This window comes from Bufo gargarizans, chromosome 11 (genome assembly GCF_014858855.1).
Source record: "Bufo gargarizans isolate SCDJY-AF-19 chromosome 11, ASM1485885v1, whole genome shotgun sequence".
In the NCBI taxonomy this organism is placed as follows: domain Eukaryota; kingdom Metazoa; phylum Chordata; class Amphibia; order Anura; family Bufonidae; genus Bufo; species Bufo gargarizans.
The window spans coordinates 59,832,281-59,848,421 of record NC_058090.1 but is presented as its reverse complement, the minus strand read 5'-3'; the positions used below and the strand labels follow the sequence as shown (position 1 = coordinate 59,848,421).

The following is a 16,141-nucleotide window of genomic DNA, read 5'->3' as shown; positions in this document are numbered from 1 at the left end:
TATTCAGTATGAAAAGTGAACAGTATAAAAAATAAAAAACAATGCCAAAAGTTTTTTCTTTATTTCTGCTGCAAAAAAAGGTATAAAAATTACATCGTAATGTATACAAAGTCCCAAACAGTGTTAAAAACAATACAATTTCTTCAGCATAAAACAATATCTCATACAGCTACGTGAATAAAAAAAAATACAAACATTATGCCAGCTGAAAGGCAGAGGCAAACATAGAAACTTAGCTGGTCATTAAGGAGTTAAAGGGTGGAATATTGGAAATATGTTGTGCAAAACAAAAAGAGCATCTGAACCTGTGTATTAATCATTAATTATCAGACAAAATAAAATATCTTGACGCGGCAGGACATCAGCACATTGAGAAAACATTGCCGTGTACATTCAGTCATAACTAATCCTATTGACAAAACCTGACAGCTTCCCATGGGTGACCTTGCCACGAAACCTCAGAAGAACGGCTACTGTTCCAATGATTGCTGTATAGCTGGCAGTGATACTCCGTATTTTCCTACTCTCTTCCACTGGTGGGATTAGAGGCTCCGATTTCTGGAAGGGGGGCTACATGTAATTTTTATCCCTACTCTTTTGGAATGCCTACGAGTCTCTGGGAGAGATCTGGACTCTGGCATGTCTGCTGGCAGTCACCGGTGGTGAAAGGATGGCGGTGGGAAACTTTATGTAGACATGGAGTGGTAGCCAAATGTTTTGAGGCTGACTCAAATTTTGGTTGTCACAAATTTGACTGCTTCAGTGTTTTTAGATCTTTTTTTTTTTCTGTTGTTTCCGTGGTATACTGGAGTACAATTATTAGTATTTCATAGGTTCTTCAACTTTTATTGGCAAATACATCAAATGCATACAAAGACTCAAGGGGACATTTACGAACAGAAATAAGCCACTTTTGTGGCGTATATCTGGTGCAGATTCTGTCGCACATCATGTTGCAGCAAAATCTGCAACTTCTTCCCAACTCACGCCAGATCTGTTATAGGCGTAGAAAATGGTCTAAATGTAAGACAGCAAAGAAGCTGTCTTACTTTTACAATCGGTGGTGAAGGTATGTAGAGGTCAGCAGCTCTACATAACTTTGCCAATCCAACGCCAGCGCAGGGGCTTATCAAGACCGGCGTCTAAAATGTCTGTCTTAATAAATGTGCCCCTCAATATTTATAAGACTTCATCCTGGCTATCATGGTGTAAGGGTAGTGGAGGAACACTAGAATGACAATGGAAAATTACCAGGAACTAGGCCTCAAGGCTAGGGAAAGGGAAACGGTAATCACCTATGAAAACCCTAAACCTAGCCCTGACTCCTGTCAGTATGAATAGACCCTGATAGTGGGAATATTCATACACTGGAAACCTAGGCCCTAGTAACCCTGAATAGCCCTAGGAGCAGTGACAGGGTCTGAGACTACTGGTTTCTTCCCAGATGAATGAAGGCCAAGTATGTGTCACCTTGGCATGTGCACAAGTCCCTCAAGCTGACACATAGCCCTCAACACATTTACGCAACCCCTGTCACCAGAATCTGCGAGAAATGAGATCGACCGTGGATCTGCTCCCAGGGTGTCCTGTAAGAACTGTACGGTGGTATTCCTTGAACACCTTGTGCCGTAATTCAGAAGGAAAAAACAACTTCCCCGGAGGACTGGAATCCAGTGCATCTCCCTGGGCCTCCAACACCTCTGCCTCAAGGTCGGGATAAAGGGCAGATATTACCCCCCCTTCAGCTAATATCGGACCAGGATGTTCCGAATCACCCCCCTCAGGAAAGCTACTCGACAAAGCATCTGCCGTGACGTTCTTAACCCCAGGGTGAGAGGTGAAAACTAAATTCAATCTGGTAAAAAAACAACGACTATCTGGCCTGCCTTAGGTTCAGACGTTTAGCCGACTCCATACATTTTTTACAATCACTAAAAAAATATAAAATATATAAATCTAATTTAACCTCTATTTCTGAAAAAGATTGATAGGATTTGAACTCACAGCATCTGCATCACAGGCCAGAACTTTAACCACTACCCTATATAGCTGCATAGACAATCAGTATAAAATAAAATAAAACAAGACTTCTACTGTATAGATCTCAGTAGAAGTACAGTACAGTACAGTAGAAGTCTCTCTTTGTTGTTGTTGTGACTGGCTATGCAGCTATATAGTGAAGTGGTTAAAGTTCTGGGCTATGATGCAGAAGCTGTGAGTTCAAATCCCATCACAAACTTTTCCAGAAATAGAGGTTAAATTAGATTTATGTATTTTATATATTTTTTTAGTAATTGTAAAAAATGTATGGCACAAAATAAATGTGTAATTACTAATATATATATATATATATATATATATATATATATATACTTATGATATATATGAATGCATAGTATGTGGGAAACTACTACTGATGTTTTAGCCATAATAAGTTTACATATATTATAATATATGATATATTCTGAATATGTAATAATATGTGTAAAAATATTATGGCTAAACACTTATATATATGTTTAAATTAAGTTTAGCCCCTATTTCTGAAAAAGTTTGTGACAGGATTTAAACTCACAGCATCTGCATCACAGCCCAGAACTTTAACCATTACAATATATAGCTGCATAGCCAATCAGAAAAAAAAGAGACTTCTACTGTATAGGTCTCAGAAGACGTACAGTACAGTAAAAGTCTCATCATTTTTTATTTATTTATTTATTTTTTAACCACCTCCGGACCGCCTAACGCAGATGTGCGGTCCGGAGGTGGCAGCCCTGCGCACAGTCACGCATATATGCGTCATCTCGCGAGACGCGAGATTTCCTGTGAACGCGCGCACACCGGCGCGCGCGCTCACAGGAACGGAAGGTAAGCGAGTGGATCTCCAGCCTGCCAGCGGCGATCGCTCGCTGGCAGGCTGGAGATCCGAATTTTTTAACCCCTAACAGGTATATTAGACGCTGTTTTCATAACAGCGTCTAATATACCTCCTACCTGGTCCTCTGGTGGTCCCTTTTGTTAGGATCGACCACCAGAGGACTCAGGTAGGTCAGTACAGTCGCACCAAACACCACACTACACTACACAACCCCCTGTCACTTATTAACCCCTTATAAACCCCTGATCACCCATGATCACCCCCCTGTCATTGATCACCGCCCTGTCATTGATCACCCCCGTCAGGCTCCGTTCAGACGTCCGTATGATTTTTACGGATCCACGGATACATGGATCGGATCCGCAAAACGCATACGGACGTCTAAATGGAGCCTTACAGGGGGGTGATCAATGACAGGCGGGTGATCACCCATATACACTCCCTGATCACCCCCTGTCATTGATCACCCCCCTGTCATTGATCACCCCCCTGTAAGGCTCCATTCAGACGTCCGCATGATTTTTACGGATCCATGGATACATGGATCGGATCCGCAAAACACATGCGGACGTCTGAATGGAGCCTTACAGGGGGGTGATCAATGACAGGCGGGTGATCACCCATATACACTCCCTGATCACCCCTTGTCATTGATCACCCCCCTGTAAGGCTCCATTCAGACGTCCGCATGATTTTTACGGATCCATGGATCGGATCCGCAAAACACATGCGGACGTCTGAATGGAGCCTTACAGGGGGTGATCAATGACAGGCGGGTGATCACCCATATACACTCCCTGATCACCCCCCTGTCATTGATCACCCCCCTGTAAGGCTCCATTCAGACGTCCGCATGTGTTTTGTGGATCCGATCCATGGATCCGTAAAAATCATGCGGATGTCTGAATGAAGCCTTACAGGGGGGGTGATCAGTGACAGGGGGGTGATCACCCTGATCACCCCCTGTCATTGATAACCCCCCTGTAAGGCTCCATTCAGACGTCCGCATGTGTTTTGTGGATCCGATCCATGTATCCATGTATCCGTAAAAAATCATGCGGATGTCTGAATGGAGCCTTACAGGGGGGGTGATCAGTGACAGGGGGGTGATCACCCTGATCACCCCCTGTCATTGATAACCCCCCTGTAAGGCTCCATTCAGACGTCCGCATGTGTTTTGTGGATCCGATCCATGTATCCATGGATCCGTAAAAAATCATGCGGATGTCTGAATGGAGCCTTACAGGGGGGGTGATCAGTGACAGGGGGGTGATCACCCTGATCACCCCCTGTCATTGATAACCCCCCTGTAAGGCTCCATTCAGACGTCCGCATGTGTTTTGCGGATCCGATCCATGTATCCGTGGATCCGTAAAAATTATACGGACGTCTGAATGGAGCCTTACCAGGGGGGTGATCAATGACAGGGGGTGATCCGGGAGTCTATATGGGTGATTACCCCCCTGTCATTGATCACCCCCCCTGTCATTGATCACCCCCCCTGTCATTGATCACCCCCCCCTGTAAGGCTCCATTCAGACATTTTTTTTGGCACAAGTTAGCGGAAATTTTTGGTTTGTTTTTGTTTTTTCTTACTAAGTCTCATATTCTACTAACTTGTGTCAAAAAATAAAATCTCCCATGAACTCACCATACCCCTCACGGAATCCAAATGCGTAAACATTTTTAGACATTTATATTCCAGACTTCTTCTCACGCTTTAGGGCCCCTAAAAAGCCAGGGCAGTATAAATACCCCACATGTGACCCCATTTCGGAAAGAAGACACCCCAAGGTATTCGCTGAGGGGCATATTGAGTCCATGAAAGATTGAAATTTTTGTCCTAAGTTAGCGGAAAGTGAGACTTTGTGAGAAAAAAACCAAAAAAATCAATTTCCGCTAACTTATGCAAAAAATAAAAAATTTCTAGGAACTCGCCAGGCCCCTCATTGAATACCTTGGGGTGTCTTCTTTCCAAAGTGGGGTCACATGTGGGGTATTTATACTGCCCTGGCTTTTTAGGGGCCCAAAAGTATGAGAAGAAGTCTGGGATCCAAATGTCTAAAAATGCCCTCCTAAAAGGAATTTGGGCCCCTTTGCGCATCTAGGCTGCAAAAAAGTGTCACACATCTGGTATCGCCGTACTCAGGAGAAGTTGGGGAATGTGTTTTGGGGTGTCATTTTACATATACCCATGCTGGGTGAGAAAAATATCTTGGTCAAATGCCAACTTTGTATAAAAAAATAGGAAAAGTTGTCTTTTGCCAAGATATTTCTCTCATCCAGCATGGGTATATGTAAAATGACACCCCAAAACACATTCCCCAACTTCTCCTGAGTACGGCGATACCAGATGTGTTACACTTTTTTGCTGCCAAGGTGGGCAAAGGGGCACATATTCCAAAGTGCACCTTTTGGATTTCACCGGTCATTTTTTACACATTTTGATTGCAAAGTTCTTCTCACACATTTGGGCCCCTAAATTGCCAGGGCAGTATAACTACGCCACAAGTGACCCCATTTTGGAAAGAAGACACCCAAGGTATTCCGTGAGGGGCATGGCGAGTTCCTAGAATTTTTTATTTTTTGTCGCAAGTTAGTGGAATATGAGACTTTGTAAGAAAAAATAAAATAAAAAAAATCATCATCATTTTCCGCTAACTTGTGACAAAAAATAAAAAGTTCTATGAACTCACTATGCCCATCAGCGAATACCTTAGGGTGTCTACTTTCCGAAATGGGGTCATTTGTAGGGGTTTTCTACTGTTTGGGCATTGTAGAACCTCAGGAATCATGACAGGTGCTCAGAAAGTCAGAGCTGTTTCAAAAAGCGGAAATTCACATTTTTGTACCATAGTTTGTAAATGCTATAACTTTTACCCAAACCATTTTTTTTTTTTGCCCAAACATTTTTTTTTTATCAAAGACATGTAGAACAATAAATTTGGCGAAAAATTTATATATGGATGTCGTTTTTTTTTTGCAAAATTTTACAGCTGAAAGTGAAAAATGTCATTTTTTTGCAAAAAAATCGTTACATTTTGATTAATAACAAAAAAAGTAAAAATGTCAGCAGCAATAAAATACCACCAAATGAAAGCTCCATTAGTGAGAAGAAAAGGAGGTAAAATTCATTTGGGTGGTAAGTTGCATGACCGAGCGATAAACGGTGAAAGGAGTGTAGTGCCGAAGTGTAAAAAGTGCTCTGGTCATGAAGGGGGTTTCACCTAGCGGGGCTGAAGTGGTTAAGTAACTGGCTAAGCAGCTATTGTAGCTGAGTGGTTAAGTGCCTTGCCTCTAATACAGAAGGTCGTGAGTTCAAATCCCGGCAGAAACTTTTCTGAAATAAAGGCAAAATTAGATTTAAATACACGGTGTCCCCAAGCACTGACTCCATGTATCAGGCATGTCCAAACTGCGGCCCTCCAGCTGTTGCAAAACTACAACTCCCAGCATGCCCTAATAGCTGTAAGCTATCCAGGCATGCTGAAAGTTGTAGTTTTGCAACAGCTGGAGGGCCGCAGTTTGGACATGCCTGCCATATATGGCCATAGCTATATATGGAGGAAGAGCAGGGACTCCTAAGCCGAACTAGAGTCCTGATACCTTCCCCTCTTCAGAGAAGGGGGTGCCTGGGGTTTTTCCATTGTGCTCAGTAGAACACCCGAGCATCGCGGTGCTCGATCAACACTAGCAACCTAGCTCCGGCAACATGGTTGATGGGGCAATCATACCCCCGATGTGGAGGTAACTCCTGGTCTCCACTTTCAGAGAATATATCTGAAAAATCTGAAATAAACTAAGGTACAACTTTAGTGGTTACAACAGAAAGTGATGTGCTAAGACAGTTGTCTATGCAATAATCACTCCAATCAAGAATCTGTCTCGCTTGGCAATCGATGGTAGGGTTATGTAACATCGTAAACCTAGCAGCAAGGGAACAGGCAGACCCTTCAGCACAAAATATGAAATGGATTCTTGATGAAAATCACCCACCTTTAAACGGATGTCCTGCACCATTTGTGACAAACATTTCTGTGTGAGTGGAGCGGAATCAATTGCAAACACCTAAATATTTTTGTCTATAATGCACTTGTCAACCCATGCATATGGACGAACTAGCCATCAACTGCCCTACTGTCAATAAACCCTCAATTCCCCCAGTTTTGGAATCTAGCGCCACCTCGGCAGGCAGGAGAAATCGGGCACTACCGGCAAATGACAAAAGCAAATTCTCAGATTCCCCACCCACACCACCAAAGAGTGAGATGAGGACTAAACATCTTTTTTCTTTTTCACCTTGACGCTGAACATAAGGACATACGTTAACAAAATGTCCCCTTTTTCCATAGAAAAAGCAGAGTCTCTTCTTAAGCCTAAAGTTCTTATCACCAGGTCCAGGGGTAGCTTCCCCCAGCTGCATTTGCTCGTCACCAGACATGAACTCAAGTGTCTCACTACCCAAAGTGTCGGAGGAGGCCGCCACCCCATATGATAGTACGTCCTGAGTGTGAGGAACCTTAGATCTCTCCCTCAGCAAGAGACATGGCCACTTCTAATGACTTATGATATTCCTGAAATGCCAACGCGTCCTTCAGGCTCTCGGATAACCCTTGACAGAATTGACTACGGAGAGCTGGGTCATTCCATTCCATATCCGTAGCCCATCTCCTAAATTCAGAGCAATAGTTCTCCGCAGAATGCTCTCCCTGCCATAAGCCACACACTTAGTCTCAGCCAGGAAGATCTGATCAGGGTCATCATAGAAATGACCTAGAGCTCTGAAAAATGAATCTACTGACCGAAGCGACTGGAGGGGAGGAACACCAGAATGACGACAAAAGGAAAATTACCAGGAACAAGGCCTCAAGGCTAGAGAAACGGTAACCACCTATGAAAACCCTAAACCTAGCCCTGACTCCTGTCAGTATGAATAGACCCTGAAGGTGGGAATATTAATACACCGTAAACCTAGGCCCTAGTAACCCTGAATAGCCCCAGGAGTAGTGACAGGGTCTGAGACTACTGATTCCTTCCCAGATGAATGAACCAGCGTCTCCTTGAGGCCTAATAAGCAACGAGCAAATGGTAACAACACAATACAAAGAGAAGTACACTTATCTTTAATAGAAAATGGATGAGCAGGAAGTCAGATGAGGACCACACACCAGTTCTTCCAAATCCAGGCAGAGAATATCAACCGCATGGTATGAAGTGTGAGTCCAGATGTGAGGAATACCACCCCTCGTGCCCGCTGACGTCAACCACATCGAGCTCACGAGACCTGGTATGATCACAGGGTTTACCAAAAACGTGAAGTTACGCCCTCCAGAGGAGCACGTAAGGTCAGGCTGGTATAGTTTACACACACACCTCCTGTCCACGCGGACACAGAGAGGCAACAAGCTGAGAGAGCCTTTTCACTGCCGCAGTGAAAACAGCCCACACTCAGCCCGGGTAACTGCCACCAGTTTCTTGTTTGATATAAGCCCGGTCCGCTAACGGGATTATATAGGGTCAGAAACCAACCCGCGGTAGCTTATAACAAGGCCAAAACACGGACGTGGGGATTCGTGATCGAGATACAAGATAGCACAAGATTAAATTATATATTTAATCGCTATAAGAGCACACTAGATATAACACACTATACACAGACAATATATATACAGTGGTCTGAGGTTACAGATTACAGGGTATATGGTTACAATAGGATTAAGCAGTGTGAAAGTAAGTTACCAAGTATGATGAAAGTTCCTTGGCGATGTCCTGAGCTGGAGGCCACACGAGGGGCTGTGATCTCCTGCGATTTCCTGGGTCCCTCTAAACACATGTGTAGAATGTGACCCCTCTTCAGAGAAAAGACGCCGCCTACTTGCTGGCACCAGGCTTTTAACCTGTAGCCGGCCCATCCCCTCCCTGCCTCAGGGAGGGCAGGGAGGGGTCAACTCCCCCTCTTCTGGGCTGACGGTGAATGACCCACAAAACCCTTTAGGGGTCATAGCTCCAGACCAGAGGGTCACAGGGAGATGGTTCTGGGACTAATGGACCTGCCTGGGTTCCGGCTACAAGTAGAGCCCAAACCTGGTACCAGTAGGTGGCTTCTATGGGTATCTCCCTACCCCGACTGGGTACGAGTAAACAAAGACCATGGGACCGTACCTCGTGGCCACCGGGACACAAATATGTATCCGGTTTGCGCCTGCGATGGCCAGGTGATTCATAATTCCTTATGAGAGGTAGGTGCCAATATGTCTAGGAAATCTCATTGATCCAGGCCAAAGCAGATACCCACAGCAGGGGTTTTTCCTGCAGATTCAGGTGGCTCCCAACTGCTGCACAGAGGTGTGAACTTCTCCTTGAAGCTTGGACCCCCTGAGGGGTGTCTTCCTGGCCAACTGACACTCAGTTGGCTGGGGGGGGGGGGGGAGTGGAAACTTATTTGGCATGTACACAGAATTACAATCAGAGCTGGGGGCTTTGAAGCAGGGAAATCCTGTCAGCAAATGGGGGGTGTGAGGACATGGCTGACAGTAAATATTAATCCATATTCCTCACACCAGACTAAATAAAGGAGCAGTAATGACCACAAGCTGCACCTGAGACAAGAGGTGTGGTTATTACCAACAACAACATTGCAACAAGTGAAAACAGAGAGACTGTCAGATAACCTCACATGCAGCCAGTCTCTTAGATCTTCTAACCTCTGTCATGGGAGGGACCGTGACACTAGCATGCTGGATATCAGCTTCTGGGCCAAATCCTAACTGATGGCAACTCATATTGGTTTTATGAGGTCGTGCACTAATTTCCCAAACCTCTCAGACTGCGGGGATCCGTGTTGGTTATCCTACTTACCTGATTCCCAATACTTGGTCCTGGCTTGTTCAGTCCCCAGCCTACACTGCATGTATCGGGTCCCTCCATGTAAACTTCCAGTTTGACGTCGCTGCAGCCAATCACTTATAAGCCAGTAATTGGTTGCAGTGGCGTCAAACAGGAAGATGACATGGAGGGACCTGAGGCAAGCAGTTGCTGAGAACTGAACAAACTGGGACCTGGCGCCAGGAATCGGGTAAGTATGATCACCGACATGGGTTCCGCCAGTCTGAGAGGTCTGGAAATTAGTGCAAAATCCCTTTAACCAGTGCTTGGAGTTCATCAAAATTTCCATGTTTTTGTTTGTCCACCCGATTTTGAGGATTGACCACAAGTTATCAATGGGATTAAGATCTGGGGTTTCCTGGCCATGGACTCAAAATCTCAATGTTTTGTTCACTGGACGACTTACTTCCCACTTTTGCCCTGTGACATGGAGCTCCATCATGCTGGAAAAAGCATTGTCCATCACCAAACTGCTCCTGGGACATCGGGAGAAGTTGGATCACTTAGGAGGATGTTTCGATACCATTCCTTAATAATGGCAATGTTCTTAGGCAAAAGAATATTTATAGTATCAATCTGCTCAGCTCCTCCTGAATTTTGTGGTACGGGAGGCGGCCTCGCTTGACTTTCTCAGTCGCACCGTTCTCTCCCATCTGAGGGGGGGAGGGGAATGACTCAATAACAGGATCACACATCATACTGGTATGTGCAATGCTCTTCTGTGGGCATTGATATCTAGCCCTATCAAGAGAACAAGAGAGAGATTATACTGCCATCCCCATTCTACACCTAGGGGGATGGGATCACGTGTACATAAGAAAAGTTTCTGCAGGACAGGTCTGGGCTCCCGTGGGTACAGCACAGTCTGTACCGCCAGTCAGACACGTCACTGCTCCTGTACAGTAAGTACGTACAGTAAGTGACTGTACAGCGGGCCGGCTGACGTCCACACTCCTCCTCGCCCCTATATCCCCGCGCCAGTCCCTCCGTCTCCAGCCTCTCCTCTGCCTTTTCCTGAGCGCCCGATCCCCGGACTCTGATAGGCTGCTGGGAGTCACGTGTCAGAGCCCCCAGCTTTGCAGCAGACTGTGCTCCGCAGAACATAGTGCAGCCCGGGACCGGAGAGCCTCGGCGCTAGGACACGAGCCTTCCAGCGGGATTACCGGAGCCTCCGCCGTGCCAGGAGTTACACCAGCAGCCGGACACTGCCCGGGGTGAGTGCAGCCGGAACACCTGGCAGTAATGAAGTGTCTGCCCGGTGCCACACCTTGTCAGTGCCCGGGATAGCAGCTCCACGTCTGTGTGTGAACACGGGCAGAAGTCCTGACTAATCGATCCACGTCTAATGATATCAGGTCGATCGCACGATTACATTGTTACAATCCTGGCGCCGGCAGATCTTTTGATGATCGGATTTCACTTGTGTCCCATCATCTTCCTGCCAAATATGCAGCCATTCTGGTTGTCAGGTGTAGTTGTCGGTCGCCTTGTGTGGATGATGGTGGTGTTCATCTGCTCCTGCTACCAGGAGTTTCAGTGTGGTACCTAAGTTATTATTATTATTTATTTTGGGGTGGATTCCTGTAAATTGATCACTTATTGCCGTATTTGTGAATTGCTGTAGTGTTGGCCGACGCCGGGAGTATGGCTGGGGGCTACACGGCAAGAAAGTTGCAGGAAAGTTGCGCAGCATTTCTTTTTATAATGATAGTCAATGATGTCGCACTGAGACACAACAGTCAAAAAACCATCCAAGTTGGATGTCTCTGCCGCTGTTGCAGTCGACACCATGGACTATCATGACACAATGCTGCGCGCCACGCGTCGCAGTGTAGGGGTCCGGTGTCCTGCATCGTAAGGTGTAAGCGGTAAAATATGATTCACTTCCCATGCTGTGCCTTCCAGACATTGGAGGACTTGATGGTCCACTTGTGGATTTCTGTCATTTATGGTTGTCGGTAAAGGTTGTCAGGATGGACAACACTACCATAAGGTCCGTCTGAGGCCTGTTTCACCCGGTCAGTGTTCGTAAGCGAAAACCAGAAGTGGGACCGGCAGAGAAAAGGTATAATAGACATATTTGTGCCTCTTCTGTGTTTTGGACCCCCTCCTGGTTTTGGCTTACAAATACTGACCATGTGGAAGAGGCCCATGGGTGCGGCCACACAGAATATTTTTGGAAGAGGTGGGGAGGCAGATCTGCCTGCAGGATTTTTTATTTTTTTTTTTAACAAAGTCAGAAGTGGATTAGAAAGGAATAGTACATATAGAAGAAGGCATTCTACTCCTCCTTCCTGGTGGATCCACTTCTGGCTTCTCCTGGAGGCAGATCTGCCTCAGCACCTCGTCCAAAAAACGGTGTGGCCGCACCCTGAAGGCAGACGCACATGAGCGAGAAAGTCGCTGCGCGTGTCAGCGTGAGGTCCCGTTCTGACTTCTCCCCTGACAGGACCGCGCAGTATTATAATGATTTATAAAGCTGTGACTCCTGGAATCTACTGAATTAGGCTACATGCACACAAACGTATTTTGTTTCTGTGTCCATAAATTTTATTTATTTTTTTGCGGATAGGATGCGGAACCATTCATTTTAATGGGTCCCCCAAAAATGTGGACAGCACACCATGTCTGTTCCGTAGCCCCGCAAAAAATAAATAAAAATAGAACATGTGCTATTCTTGGTCGTTTTAGGCATTGTTACAATCGATCCGCAAAAAAAACAAACTGATGGCATACGGATGTGATCCGTTATTTTGTGGACTGCAAAACACACATACAGTGATGTGCATGTAGCCTTAGGCTACTTTCACACTAGCGCTTGATCGGATCCGTTCTGAACGGATCCGATCATATTAATGCACACTTTTCGCATGCTCCATAAAAAAAAATGCCTATATTTGTCCGCAAAAAGAAAATAGGACATATTCAATCATTTGCGACTCGGCTGCAAGGATGCAGACAGCACATGGATGACATCCCCTATAGAAATGAGTGGGTCTGGGTGTGGAAGACCCCTTTCATCACAGTTCTGTAGAACTCGCCTCTTCAGAGGAGCCATGCTGTTTTTTACTGGACCCCCTGCCACATGCCAAACACTCCACTGTTTCCACATCTGAAAAAGTACATTTATTATTCACTTCAAAATGTCTCAAGGTTTTTACTGTTAATACATTTTTAATGTGTAAACACAGATTTCAGGAAATTATCATGAATGAGGTTTGACCCCTTACGAGAAAGCTCTGAAGTTCTTGTAAACCACATTCCTGTCTGTAGTGACTGGTGTCAGGTGTGCAGAGACAGGGGCGCATTTACTAAGGGACTTGCAACGCTTTAAGGGTCCATTCACACGTCCGCAAAATGGGTCCGCATCCATTCCGCATTTTGCGGAAACGGTGCAGATGCATTTATTTTTAATGGGGCCGAAATGTGCTGTCCACATCCGCATTTCCGTTCCGCAAAAAAATTGAACATGTCCTATTCTTGTCCGCAATTGCGGACAAGAAAAGGCATTTTCTATGAGAGTGTCGGCGATGTGCGGTCCGCAAAATGCGGAATGCACATTGCCGATGTCCGTGTTTTGCGGATCCGCAAAACACATGCGGACGTGTGAATGGACCCTTAGGCCCCATGCACACGGCCGTGTTTCACAGCCGTGTGCGGGCCGTGGAACCGCGGCCTGGATCCCTCCTGAGAGCAGGAGCGCACGGCGTCACTGGTTGCTATGACGCCGTGCGCTCCCTGCTGCCGCCGCAATACAGTAGTACACTGGTATGATCTATACCAGTGTATTACTGTACTGTGCCGGCAGCTGGGAGCGCACGGCGTCATAGCAACCAGTGACGCCGTGCGCTCCTGCTCTCAGGAGGGATCCAGGCCGCGGTTCCACGGCCCGCACACGGCTGTGAAACACGGCCGTGTGCATGGGGCCTTAGACGTAAAAATTGTGGCAAGTCCCCCTTTTCTGTCTGTCCATGCGACAATATTTTGTTGCACGGGCGCCTTTGCGTTTTGTACGTCAGTTGGGCGTGATATGGGCGGGGACGTGTCGGTGGCAAATTTACTTACATTTGCGCCTGGAAACGGGTTAGCTAAAAACTATGCCAGCCAGGATCTGGTGTAGTTTTTACTCCAGGCGCACGGACTGCCACAGATGCGCCAAATTTATGACGTCATAACTTAAATGGATCTTACGGCAGCGCAGAGGGGGAAACCAAGACCAGAGTAAAAAAACTATCTTAGTAAATGTGCCTCACGGCAAAAGATCCAACTTCACCTACGTTTTTTGGTTGCGTTGCCACCTAGAGCCCTGTAATGCTGCCTCTTGTTCCAATAGTGCGGAGTCTGGTGTACAATTGCAAGATTATCTTTAGGTAGTTTTGAAACATTTTTAAAATGATTTTGATAAAAAAAAAATCAGTTTTTCAGCCAAAGCCAGCATTAGACACTTAAAGGGACTCTGTCACCACTTTCTAACCCCCCCTTTTAAAACTATTGTTCTCTCCATGGCGCCCTTGTGATTACAAAGGTGTTGTTATAACATAAATTCGCCGTCTCGTTTTGATAAAAATACCTTTTATCTAACCTGTCAATCTTGTGGATAAGGTGCCCAGGGCGTTTCTGAAGGTCTGAAGCTGCTGCCCGCCGCCGCCGTTGGTGCCCAGCTCCTCCCCTGATCCTTTCAGCGCCGCCTGAATGTAAAGAAATCCGCCTCCGGCTCTCGCTCAGTGCCCCCTCCTCCTTTTCAAAGATCCCGCGCGTGCGCACAGGCCTGTGCCTGATGCGCCCGTGCGGACATTTAGAATCAGCCTCATTGAGCGAAGTGCGCGCGCGCGGGATCTTTGAAAAGGAGGAGGGGGCACTGAGCGAGAGCCGGAGGCGGATTTCTTTACATTCAGGCGGCGCTGAAAGGATCAGGGGAGGAGCTGGGCACCAACGGCGGCGGGCGGCAGCTTTAGACCTTCAGAAACGCCCTGGGCACCTTACCAACAAGATTGACAGGTTAGATAAAAGGTATTTTTATCAAAACGAGACGGCGAATTTATGTTATAACAACACCTTTGTAATCACAAGGGCGGCATGGAGAGAACAATAGTTTTAAAAGGGGGGGTTAGAAAGTGGTGACAGAGTCCCTTTAAGCCTCGTTCTGATTTTCATGTCCGTCCGAAAATCAATGGGTATGTGTGCTGTCCGTCAGCACGTCAGTGAAAAGTGGAAATATGAACAAGGCCTTAGGCCTCTTTCACACGTGTGATACAGAATTTTGTCAGGATCTGTTCAGTTTTGCAGGCAAGTGCAATCATTTTTTTATTTATTTTTTCTGCAATTGCGTTCAGTGTGTGCACTTTTTCTGTTCAGATTGTATGTGTTTTTCCACACGTGCTAACAATCTACATCTCTTCGGCCCCTTTCACACGGGCGACAATTCCGCGCGGGTGCAATGCGTGAGGTGAACCCATTGCACCCGCACTGAATCCGGACTCATTCACTTCAATGGGGCTGTGCACATGAGCAGTGATTTTCACGCAACGCAGGCCCCATAGAAATGAATGGGTCTGCGCGAAAATCGCAAGCATCCGCAAGCAAGTTCGGATGCGTTGCAATTTTCACGCATGGTTGCTAGGAGATGATGTAAGTAAACTGATAAAAGTAAATTTACTGTATTATTTTCCCCTATAACATAGTTATAAGGGAAAATAATAGCATTCTTATTACAGAATGCTTAGTAAAATGTGGCTTGAAGGGTTAAAAAATAAATAAATAACTCGCCTCATCCGCTTGTTCGCGCAGCCGGCATCATCTTCTTTCTTCTTCTTTCAGGACCTGCAAAAGGACCTTTTGATGTCAGCGCAGGTCCTGCTGAATGAAGATAGAAGAAGGGAAAATAATAAAATATACAGAACACCTAGCCCAAATCCGAACTTCAGTGAAGAAGTTTGGGGCTGGGTACCACAGTCAGTTTTTTATCACGCACGTGCAAAATGCATTGCAACCGCGCAATAAAAACTGAACATCGGAACGCAATGGCAGTCAGTGCATCCGGGCATAATCTGGACACGCTCGTCTGCAAGGGGCCGTAGGCTACTTTCACATCTGCGCTTCGGTTTCCGGTTTTGAGATCCGGCAGAGGATCTCAAAACCGGACCAAAATGGTTCCGTTTGATTCAACACATTAGGATGCATCCATTCCTTTAGGATGCGGTTGTGTTGTCGGATCCATTTTTTTTTTTTTTGGGGGGGATCTGAAAAAAAAACGGATCCAGCACCCTTGACTTAAAAGTTTTGATGACGGACACAAAACCACAGCTTCCAGCTGTTTTGTATCCTGTCACAAAACGGAATGCTACCAGAACGGAAACAAAACATACTTCATTCGCAATA

At 45.9% G+C, this 16,141-nt stretch overlaps 1 protein-coding gene across 1 annotated transcript in view; it reads left to right on the top strand.

The window, feature by feature from the left end:
• Positions 1–10,557: 10,557 nt before the first annotated feature.
• The window catches only part of STXBP6 (syntaxin binding protein 6), a 76,852-nt gene continuing 71,268 nt past the window's right edge, over positions 10,558–16,141 (top strand). Inside the window, exon 1 of the mRNA XM_044272190.1 lies at positions 10,558–10,977. The gene's annotated coding sequence lies outside the window, so the exon portion shown is untranslated. The remainder of the gene's footprint in view (positions 10,978–16,141) is intronic.